Source organism: Prionailurus viverrinus, chromosome F1 (assembly GCF_022837055.1).
Source record: "Prionailurus viverrinus isolate Anna chromosome F1, UM_Priviv_1.0, whole genome shotgun sequence".
Classification (NCBI taxonomy): domain Eukaryota; kingdom Metazoa; phylum Chordata; class Mammalia; order Carnivora; family Felidae; genus Prionailurus; species Prionailurus viverrinus.
In genome coordinates this window covers 12,366,247-12,378,499 of record NC_062577.1, presented here as the reverse complement: position 1 = coordinate 12,378,499, position 12,253 = coordinate 12,366,247, and the positions used below count along the sequence as shown (strand labels likewise).

Here is a 12,253-nt window from a genome sequence, read left to right as displayed (position 1 = left end):
CTGGATCTAAAGTTTATTTATTTACTTACTTATTTTTTGAGAGGCTGGGGAGAAGGGGTAGAGAGACAGAGGGAAAGACAGAATCCCAAGCAGGCTCCGCACTGTCAGTGCAGAGCCCAATATGGGGCTCAAACTCAGAAACAGTGAGATCATGACCTGAGCCGAAGTCAAAGTCAGATGCTTAACCAACTGAGCCACCCAGGTGCCCCCCCTCCCCACCCCAGTCTAGATTTAAACCAGTTCCAGCGCCCATGACCCAGTGCCATCCAGGAATGGAGACTTGTTCCCCTATCCCCTATCCCAGAATCCCTGCCCACATGTCCGCTCCTCTTCCGCTCAGGCCCTGCTTTGCACACTCTTGTCTTCTAAGTCTCACTCACCTGCCCCAGGCTCTCCTCCCTGTGTCATGCCCTGGCACCTGTGCCTGAGCCCCTGAGGCAGCCGGAGGACAGGTGCCGGGCAAGCCTACCCAGGCACCTCCCAGCTGTCTCCTGCCCCATCTCACTGCTTTGGAGGCGGGCCTGCCTGCCCTTTGATTGCCAGCTTCAGAAACCCGCCCCCATCACCACTACAGAGGTTAACCTTTGCATCTTGCTGTCCACATCTCTTCGGTCCTTCCCCCCACAGAGCTGGTTTGAACACACCCTGAGACCTGAATGCATCCCCAGGCAGCCACTGACAGATGGCTGAATCAGCTTCTTCGCTGTAATCGAACCCAGGAGCACCCTCCGTCCTACACTGAGCTTACACTTGCATGGCTCCCTTACCACGGTTACTTGACTGTAAAGAAAGGGAGATCTCAGCCCTGGGTCTGGCCCTCCTCAGACTCTGATTCTCTAAGTGGGGGCGGGGGATGGATTTCAGCTGTGGGATTAAAGGTCTTTCACTGTGCAGCTCTGAATTCCCTTACCTCACAGCTCTGCACCTTCCTCATGGCTGTGAGGTGAGTGGTCTTCCCACACCTGCAGCCTGCCATGTGTGCATCGTGTGTGTGTGTGTGTGACCTCTTGCCCAGATGCGCTCCGGTTAACCGCTGCACCACGCAGGGCAGGGGGGAACCTGTGGGGACAGGCGCAGAGAAGAAAGACGCTGATGAGCCGGTACCTGTGGTCACTAAAGCAGCTTCGTTTTCCCAGCACTCCCTGGGTTGATTCACTTCCAGCTGCAGCTCCACAGGGTGAAGCGGGTCCTGAGGAAGTGGTCAGAGGGCAGCAGAGAGCGCTTCCTTTCACACAAGGCCTCCAGGGCAGAAGCGAAGCCTCGTAACATCTCCATCTGAAATCTCTCCTGCCCCACAGCCCCTCTCTCCGGTTTACAGACACACATTTTTTGTGTTGTCCATTTTTTCAGATCCTCCTATACCTGTGTAGAGTTTTCCTTCCAGGTGGGAGATCCCTGTGTTCACAGTCATGGGAGCTGGAATACCTCTTAGCACTCAGCTCTCTGCTCACCCACATGTTCATGTGTTCACTCGGCATCCACCATGTGCCCCTGGCACAGACCCTGCCCTTGGGCTTCACACAGTGTGACTATGCACCATGACCTCCTCATTGTCTGTCCAGCTGGAAATCTGAGGAGAAAGACCTTCCCAAGTCACACTGAGCATCTCTTGGCTGGTGGCATAGCATTTCCAAAAATAAAATCTCACAGAGCAATTACATATTAAAAATGTTATAGTCACAGGTTTCTCGTGCATGGATCTCTCCTTCCCTGCCTCATGTTCTCGACGCTTCAGGCATGCAGGGGGCATCTTCTTGCATTGGTAGGCAGCTTCGTGCACAAAGTCAGTGGACACCTGATAGTTGATTGGGTCCCAAGAAACTAAGTCCAGTCCACGCTAAAGATATCCATGTGCCATGTGGTACCTCTCATCCTGAAAGGAAGGTTAAATGTTATTGTCACTCTGACACTCCTCTTGAATCAGGCAGAAAGCTTCTTAGTTTTATTTTAATCCTAAATTCTGCCACCAAAAACTTGGGGAAGGTACAACCCATATTATTAAGGATTTGAACTATCAGCTAAAAATCAGCTGCTACGAAGGGAATGGACTATACCAGAGAGAAAACACCTTGCCCCAAACCTAAGGAGAACACTGAGGACCAGGGAAAAAAGTGAGTTAGTTAGCCTCCTTCAGGTTGCTAGTGGCAGAGCAAGGGCCAAAACCTCTAATCTCCCTATATCAGTCAAGGTCAACTGTGTCCCACAGCAGGCTGAGAACACCCTGACCTCTCTGGCGATGTGGCTCAAACCATGTGACATTTTAGTTCAATTCAGACAAATCTATCATGTTCTTTTGTCCCCAAGGTAATTGGTTTTAGCAACTTTACATTTGTCCCCATCTAGGAGTAGAGATTGGATTTCTTGATTATTTTGCTGGACTGGAGAAAGTGAAATGGTATTTGCCCTCTGGATGATTTCCCTCCACGAGAAAATACCCAAATTTCTAACAAAAGACAAAACAAAACAAAAACCACCAACATCCAGCTCTCATAATGGAACTGTGAAAGGAGTGGAAATGAAGAGACCCAATTCAGGAGCCCAGCCCTTAAGGCTTAGGCAGAAAGAAGGGTTTCTATAGGACCACTTACATGTAGGAAGGATGCAAGAATCCTTATAGAGTGACTGTACTTGCCCACTGAAATCTAAACTTGCCCCCCCCACCACTGCCCCATAGTTGGTAACAACAATCCAATTTTCTTTGAGGGACCACCTGCCCTCCCTCTCTGTCCAAGTGGTTCAGTTGCAGCTGATCCCACCTAGATGCCCTCCTGACCAGTCATTAAAACCATGAATCCCACTGGCCCCAGTGATTGGAGCTGAGAGATGGGCCAAGACAGATTCTTGGTGATATCATCATCTGAGTATCTGAATCCAGCAGGGCCTTAATCTTGGAGTCCTACTCCTATGTTTTACAAGTTATGGAAGTCATAACATTTCCTTCCCTTCCCTTCTCCCTCTCTCTCTCTCTCTCTCTCAGTGTAAGCCCATTTGAGTTGGGTTTCTGTCACTTGGAACCAAAAGAGACCTACCTAATGAACCCACAGCAAGAACACTGAGTGGGTGGTCAAAGAGAATGAGAGCTTCAGTGAAAGGGTAGTGACAATATTTTTGGGCACCTGGCCTGAATCCTGCTAGCTCCTGAAAGAAGGAAAATTCAGCACCACCCAAATGGGGGTGTGGTGCAGGCCCTAAGGAGGTGCCCCGGTGCCACAGCACAGCTCACCAAGATAGTAGAGCTCATCCTGAGCTGACATCTAGTCGTCCACCCACCTAACCTTCCAGTGAGATTCAGGGTGAGAATATGAAACTGCTTTTGATGAGGTTTCACCCACTCTGACTCCTACAGTGCTTTCCGGGTCCCCAGAATATAATTTTTCATTTAGAGGCACCCAAAGATGCCCAAACTAGAGTTCATCATCAGCCACACTTTTTTCTATTGCTGAAACCCAAGCTTCCTCCATTTATAATAGACATCTAATCCCAAAGTCCTTCTTTCTCTGTGACTGCTGTCCCTCTCCGTGTTCGTCCGGCACAAATAGGGTGGACATCGGCCCTTTAACAAAAGTACAGTATTAGACCTTCATGACTTACTGCAAATCCTACCTTTTGAGTAGATGCTTTGATTTCTTGTTGCCTTTCCTGGTACATTTCCTGCTGATCCTTCCTTCCCATCTAGAGTTGGAAAGAGTAGGTACGTTACAGACTAATGTGCCACCACACAGCCAGGAGCTAATCAGTCATTCTACCAACCTCTGCTGACCATCAGGCACCACACACCACTGTGAGATACAGTGGAACACGCCATATCCCCTGCCCTCAAGGATTTTACCCAGCAAACCATCAGAGGGGAACTTATTTCTAGCTCTCACGTTGCAAAATGGGCAGGCTAGAGACACAACACCTCTTTGAAGCCCATGCCATGCTGTGTGCTCTACCTATCTGGCCTCATCTGTTCAAAACACATTTACAAGATCTGGCAAAATTCCCTTCCCAGAGTGTGACCAATGCAGGTCGCCAGTCACTGGGAGTGGGCAAGGGGAAGGTGCGAGTGTAGGCGTCCTTGGTTCTACATTTGATATTTGAGATCCTTGGGGCCAAGCTCTGCGCTGCCTCCAGACCTCAGAGCAGGTGGCCCAATCAGAACAGGGCACTGAAGCAACGGAGTCATCACGTGACTGTAACTGATTTGCAAGTCCAAGGATGGCAAGCACTCTAGATGCCTCCAAATTAGCCCTGGGGTGAAAGGGAGAGAAGTCCTATTTGAGTGAGGTTGGGGGAATGGACAGAGAGGGGGCTTGAAAAATTTAGCTTTTCTTGTTTATTTCAACTGTATGTTTAAAAACAAACAAGTAAGCAATTGCTGCGGCTGAGGTCAGAGAGGTTTTTTCCTGTTTTCTCCTCTAGGGTTTTGATGGTTTCCTGTCTCACATTCAGGTCCTTTATCCATTTTGAGTTTTTTTTTGTGAATGGTGTAAAAAAGTGGTCTAGTTTCATCCTTCTGCATGTTGCTGTCCAGTTCTCCCAGCACCATTTGTTAAAGAGACTGTCTTTTTTTCCATTGGATGTTCTTTCTTGCTTTGTCAAAGATTAGTTGGCCATACTTTTGTGGGTCTGGTTGTGGGGTTTCTATTCTATTCCATTGGTCTATATGTCTGTTTTTGTGCCAATACCATGCTGTCTTGATGATTACAGCTTTGTAGTAGAGGCTAATGTCTAGGATTGTGATGCCTCCCGCTTTGGTCTTCTCCTTCAAAATTACTTTGGCTATTCAGGGCCTTTTGTGGTTCCATACAAATTTTAGGATTGCTTGTTCTAGCTTCGAGAAGAATACTGGTGCAATTTTGATTGGGATTGCATTGAATGTGTAGATAGCTTTGGGTAGTATTGACATTTTAACAATATTTATTCTTCCAATCCATGAGCACAGAATGTTTTTCCATTTCTTTATATCTTTTTCAATTTCCTTCATAAGCTTTCTATAGTTTTCAGCATACAGATCTTTTACATCTTTGGTTAGGTTTATTCCCCGAAGTCAAGGGAATTAAAAGCAAAAATGAACTATTGGGACCTCACGAAGATAAAAAGCTTCTGCACAGCAAAGGAAACAATCAACAAAACTAAAAGGCAACCAACGGAATGGGAAAAGATATTTGCAAATGACATATCGGACAAAGGGCTAGTATCCAAAATCTATAAAGAGCTCACCAAACTCCACACCCAAAAAACAAATAATCCAGTGAAGAAATGGGAAGAAAACATGAATAGATACTTCTCTAAAGAAGACATCCAGATGGCCAACAGGCTCATGAAAAGATGCTCAACCTCACTCCTCATCAGGGAAATACAAATCAAAACCACACTCAGATATCACCTCACACCAGAGTGGCTAAAGTGAACAAATCAGGAGACTATAGATGCTGGCGAGGATGAGGAGAAATGGGAACCTCTTGCACTGTTGGCGGGAATGCAAACTGGTGCAGCCATTCTGGAAAACAGTGTGGAGGTTCCTCAAAAAACTTGGGGCGCCTGGGTGGCGCAGTCGGTTGAGCGTCCGACTTCAGCCAGGTCACGATCTTGCACTCCGTGAGTTCGAGCCCCGCGTCGGGCTCTGGGCTGATGGCTCAGAGCCTGGAGCCTGTTTCTGATTCTGTGTCTCCCTCTCTCTCTGCCCCTCCCCCGTTCATGCTCTGTCTCTCTCTGTCCCAAAAATAAATAAACGTTGAAAAAAAAAAAAAAATTTTAAAAAAATTAAAAATAGACCTACTCTATGACCCAGCAATAGCACTGCTAGGGATTTACCCAAGGGATACAGGAGTGCTGATGCATAGGGGCACTTGGACCCCAATGTTTATAGCAGCACTTTCAACAATAGCAAAATTATGGAAAGAGCCTAAATGTCCATCAACGGATGAATGGATAAAGAAATTGTGGTTTATATACACAATGGAATACTACGTGGCAATGAGAAAGAATGAAATATGGCCTTTTGTAGCTACGTGGATGGAACTGGAGAGTGTTATGCTAAGTGAAATAAGTCATACAGAGAAATACAGATACCATATGTTTTCACTCTTATGTGGATCCTGAGAAACTTAACAGAAGTCTAAGGGGGAGGGGAAGAAAAAAAAAAGAGGTTAGAGAGGGAGAGAGCCAAAGCATAAGAGACTCTTAAAAACTGAGAACAAACTGAGGGTTGATGGGGGGTGGGAGGGTGGGTGATGGGTATTGAGGAGGGCACCTATGGGGATGAGCACTGGGTATTGTATGGAAACCAATCTGACAATAAATTTCATATTTAAAAAAAACAAGCAAGCAAAACCTTTGGGCCCATTCCATGGAAAGATCATTTGAATGAAGCTAGCAAGCAATTAGCAAGAAGTTGTCATCAGGTGTGTGACTGAATCTCCGCTGCTCAGTGTGCCCAGAGTACCCCCTCCACCCCACCCCACCCCCAGAATTGTCCCTGAGCCCAAGCCCCACTGTCCTCCTCCAAACGACCCCCAGGGCTGCTCCATCCGGGAACACACTCCCCAGCAGCTGCCTGCTGCCTGGGGCTTTCGTCTCCTGGCGCAGCTGCAAGCCTGGTCACTTTGTTTGGGGGAGGCTCTGACACAGCCTGAAAAGTCAGGGTTTCCAGAGTTGAGACACATCAGAGGCTGCTGTGCCCACACGGCCCTGTGCAGGCTGGGCTGAGAGCTTGCGTGTTCCGAGCGCAGTGGAACATGTGCGCTCCCCAACCACCGCCCCCCCGCCAGTGACAGCCCTCACCTTGTTCCACAGGGCGGCCGCAGGGGCGTAGAGGGAGCCCCAGCCATGGGTCTTCTAGAAAACCGAGCCATCCTCCAGGCCGCTGGTGTCCTCAGAATCTTAATGGAAGCGAAACACCCCTGAAAACGCAGGCATCAGGAGCCAGACGGAAGCCCTGCAAACAGAAAAGTCAGAGATGCTGGTCTGTGATGGGGCTGTGCCAGGAGAAGCTTCTGGTGTTTGATGCTTGTCAATTGTGAGTGTGCATCCTGTTTTCCTAAGTTGCCTAGAGCAAGTGCACGTGGTTAAGTCTGTACACACAGGGGATATATTCTTCATCTTGCGTGCATGAATGTGTGCATGAATACGCAAATGTGCATATATGAATATGCAAATAGAAAGTATATCAGCATCTTCTCACGACCAAGTAAAGTAAGCTTTGAAGTAGCTTTGGCTCCTTGACTCACTGATAATCTAAGACAGTATTTCACACTCATTAATAACCTGTCCCTAAACCAAAGGACATAAACAACATCCTTTACCTTCTTCATTTTCCAAGTCACCAAGCACAGTTCTGTGTTTCAACAGCAGAGGGAAGCACTTTTCTTACTGGAAAGGGAAAGAAGAAAACAAGTCAGGAGCATTTGCCTCCCCCCCAGCAGCTTCCTCAGGAAAGATCTTCACAAAGAGGGTGTTCCATTGATCAACAAAGATTTATAGAAAATGTAAAGAAATACAGAACCCCCCCAATTTACTCACTGTCTGGTGGGAGATACTGAAAAGTAAATACCAACTTAAGAAACAGTTATAACCTCACAGTAAGAGCAGGCACAAGTGCCCTGGGAGCCAGGAGGAGGGTCACCAGTCTTATGGCACAGAGAAAATATTGCAAGGTTGTAATGCTCAAGCTAAGTCTCCAGTGAGAGGTAGGAAGCAACTAGGCTACAAGGGAGGGAGAGTCATTCAAGGCAGACAGAAGAGCATGACAGGAAAGCAAAGGCATGTCCTGTAACCAACCATGCTGGGGCTCACCCTGCTTTATTTTTCTCTATGACACTCAGTGCCATCTGACATTTTATACTTTTATATGTGTATTGGCTGTCTCTGCAAACTAGAATATAGAATAGTCCCCTGAGGGCAGGACTTTGTTTTGTTCTCTGCTATATATTCCCAGCATCTAGAACTTGCTTAGCATGTAGTACTAATCAATAGATGTTGCTGAATGCATGCATGCTGGAGAGGAGTGAGAAACGAAGCTGGGAAATTCAGGTAAAGTGGCCCCCACGAACACTGGGGCCTTGTGTGTTATGCTTGCGAGTGTGAACATTACCTTGGAGATCCAGCACAGACAGGGTTTACAACCTGGCAGCACACAGACAAAACACATGCGTGTTTTGCTTGACTGTGTACTGTGGTTTGAAAATTGGGATATTTTGGGGCGCCTGGGTGGCTCATTCTGTTAAGCATCTGGCTTCAGCTCAGGTCATGATCTCACTGTTCATAAGTTAAAGCCCCACATCATGTTCTCTGCTGGCAGTGCAGAGCCCTCTTTGGATCTTCTGCCTCCATCTCTCTCTCTCTCTCTCTCTCTCTGCCCGTCCCCTACTTGCACAAGCATGCTCTTTCTTTCTCTCTCAAAAATAAAAAAAAATAGGATATTTTATAAATATATCTGGCTTTTCTTAAAATGCAGAAATTTGGGACCTGAAGTCTTGAAAGACAAAGTTGCTAGTGCCGACAGCAGGGGGTCCTTTAATAAGACCTGTGCTGTCTTGTTCACCTCGTCTTCTCCTCCGGCACCTGTCTTGCATCAGGGCTTCCTTCCTCATATGTCACCTGCCTCCTCCATTTAGATAAATGGGTTTGCAAACTGATGTGGGAAACAAAGGCAAAAAAAAAAATTAAATGTCCCTATAACATACAGCCCATTAACAAGTCCTTGAAGCAGGCAGAGTGACCTTCCTCTGAGAGCTCAGCTTCCTTGAGGTTGACACTTTGCAAAGCAAAAGGTGATTTTAGCTTAACATTATCCTGACACCCCAGGATCCTGTGAGTCTACTCTAAAATATAGAAATTCCTTTGGAAATTTCCTTTATCTCTTCATCCCAAGATATATGTTAGCAATCATCCTCCAAGCATATGGCCCACCGATACACATCTGAAGGATCTTATGACTGAGGGTTTATTGAACAGTAATAAATGACATTTTCCTAACAATAGCTAGCCCCCTCAGGGTCCTAGAAACCTTGTTTCCAAATACCTTGGAGGCTTGTGCAGTCTCTGACCCCCTCCCAACCTGAAAGTATATACTGTAAAACCCTGGATTATAAGGAATTTGTTCTGCAAGACAAGCAAACATTTCTAATACATTTTAACTTGATAAATGAGTGATGTCTTGCAATGTGAATAGTATGTGACACCGAATGTCACGTGATCACAACCAAGCCAATGGTTCTTGAAATTCGCTTTGATATATGAGTGCTTTGAATGGAATGAATTTCATTCCATTTCATTCCATATCTGGAATTAATTATGCTCGCAAACCAAAGTTTTATGTAATCAGTTACCCCTCACAGTCCCAGTGCAGCTCTTTCCACCGCTGGATCCTGTCCCTGTGCTTTAATAAAACTACCTTTTTCGCACCAAGGATGTCTCAAGAATTCTTTCTTGGCCGTTGGCTCTGAATCCCAACATTTCCACATCACAACCACTAGCTTAGGTTCAGAATATCTGGATAAAAATCATATCATGATAGGGACACCTGGATGGTTCAGTCGGTTAAGTGTCTGACTTTTGATTTTGGATCAGGTAATGATCTCACAGTTCCATGAGTTTGAGCCCCACCTAGGGCTCTGTGCTGACAGTGCGGACCCTGCTTGAGATTCTGTGTCCCTCTCTCTCTGCCCTTCCCCTGCGCTCTCTGTCTCTCTCAAAAATAAATATTTTTAAAAATCCCACCATGATAGTGAGTCTCCAAAATAATCCCCCAATGAGACACGCCTTCCATTATTTATGTCCTCCACAGTGAATCTGAGCTGGTCCTGTATAGCTAATAGAATGTGAGGGAAGTGACACTGTGTGACTTCCAAGGCCAGTTCATAAGACGTCAGTCACCACAGTCAGGAGTCTGACTATGCCAAGGCCACCATGCTGGAAGCAACCCTAAACTAACAGTGTGGAGAGGCTGTATAGACAAAGAGAAGACTGGGCAGTCCCCAAGTGTTTCAGGCATGCCTTCTGAGATGCCAGACATGTGAAAGCCATCTGGGACACACAGGTCAGCTGTCACCTACCTGCAACAATATACAGTCATATGGGAGACTCCAAGAGAGCCATCTAGCTGAGCCCGTTTGACCCACAGAATCATGACAAACAATAACAAATTATTTTTAGCCACCATGTTTGGGGTGGCTTGTTACACAGCAATAGAGAACTAAATATCTACATTACCACTTACTAGGGATGTGGCTTGGGGCAAATTATTTAGCATCATTAAGCCTCAATTTTTTTCATCTTTAAAATAATGGTGATAATAGTACTGCTTCAGAGTTGTTTGAAATTCAAATTCGATCATGAATGGAATGTACTTAGCCTTGAAGCTAGCATGTCATGAGTGCTTAATAAATGTTAATCATTATTTTGTTTCAGTTCTCATTAGTATTGTTGTTGAAGACTATGGTGGGTAGTTATCTCTCAAAACCAGCATGCCAAAAAGGGAGCAGAGGCAGGGAAGGTACTGATGGACAGATGACAGTCAAGGAGGGTATACATGTAGAAGACAGGGTGGTGTGTATATTTTGATATCCCAAACTCTGAAACACCAGGCAGTTGGCTATTTATTTCATTCTGGTGTCTGTACTAAGGATTCTGGTGAGTCCTATCAAATTACAATTCATTAATCCAAACTCATTCAAAAATATTTATTGAGCACTGACTGTGTCAGGCACTGTTCTAGGTGATCTGGGAATACAGCAGTGAACAAAACAGATAAAGACCCCTTTCCTCATGGAACTTCCATTCTAGTGTCGAGGGACACATACCAAATAAGTAAGTAAAATATATAGTATGGCAGATGGTGATACGTACAATGGAAAAAAAGTTAAGAATGGTAATGAGTGTGGCATGGGAGAAACTAGATTGTAATTGTAAGTAGGTCAAAAGAAGGCCTCCCAGAGCATGGTGGAAAGTGAGCAAAGAACTCTGGGGTGGGGAGGGACCATCATATAGAAGGATCCAAACATAAAAAACAGCTGGAAGCTCATATTGTTCTATCTACTGATTATCAATCACACTGTTGGATATATATGTTTTCTCCCAATGATTCTGTAAGGCAAATGTTATTATATGTTATCTTTAACTTACTCAGACACTTGTTTATCCTATTGTACAATACATCTCTTTCAGCTACTTTAACTTCTTTTTGGGAAAAGGGAAGATGATATGTATTGGTCAGGTTAAGTTAGGTTAAGTAACAATCCCCAAATCACATTCACTTATCACAATAATAGTGTATTTCTTATTCACAACAGCCCTTAGCGGCTGGACTCCATAGAGCCTTCATTCAGAGATTCTTCCAGCTGAGGCACACCATTCACATTGCCAATCACAGCAGCAGGGAGGAGGAAAGTTGGAAAATTGACACCCTGTCTTAAATGCTGGAAGATACAAGTCACTACTTCTCTCCTATTTCATTGACCAGAGCAGGTCATGTGTAGCTCTGTGTGTGTGTGTGTGTGTGTGTGTGAGCACGCACACACACGCATGATCATCCTAAATGCCTAGAAGTAAAAGGAAATAGAATTAATGAATACTTTAATGTCTACCATAGATGGATACATGGATAGATAGAAATGATAGATGACAGTTATGATAAATAATAGAGATAGATAAAGTAAATAAAAGAAAATGAAACAGGCTTAGAAATGAAAAATAATTTACCTACTATCAAGCAGTAGGTACAAACATCAGGTAGTTCCAAGCAGTTTGTAAATAGCCAAGTCAAGATCATAACCCGGATTCATTTAGATTTCATTTTTTTTAATGCTTACTTATTCTTGAGAAAGAAATAGACATAACATGAATGCAGAAGGGGCTGAGAGAGGGAGACACAGAATCCGAAGCAGGCTCCAGGCTCTGAGCTGTCTGCACAGAGCCCAACATGGGTCTCCAACCCACAAACTGTGAGATCATGACCTGAGCCAAAATCAGATGTTTAACCGACCAAACCACCAAGATGCCCCTGTAATTCCTCTTATAGGAGGTCCAAAATAGATTAGCAATAATGTTCCTCAGTGGAAATCTTGAGAATGAGGAGTTATTTCCTTAAATTTCATTGAATTGTCTTTTAGTTACGTGACTTCCCTTTCACAAATATTGCAGAATGGAAATACAAACCACAATCGGTTTTCAAAGATGGGCTGACGATTAATTTGTCATAAATAAAAGTTTATGAATCAATATAGTCACCATAGGATTGACTAAAGGCTTGGACTGTCACTCCTGATAA

General features: G+C 45.0%; 1 long non-coding RNA gene across 1 annotated transcript; it reads right to left on the bottom strand.

Annotated features, from left to right (window-relative positions):
• Positions 1-355: 355 nt before the first annotated feature.
• LOC125155624 (uncharacterized) lies at positions 356-6,941 on the bottom strand. Its single transcript, XR_007148289.1, has 3 exons — positions 6,769-6,941; positions 3,604-3,672; positions 356-1,873 (listed from the first exon to the last, which is right to left on the bottom strand). It is a non-coding gene; the product is annotated as an uncharacterized LOC125155624 (long non-coding RNA).
• Positions 6,942-12,253: the final 5,312 nt, after the last annotated feature.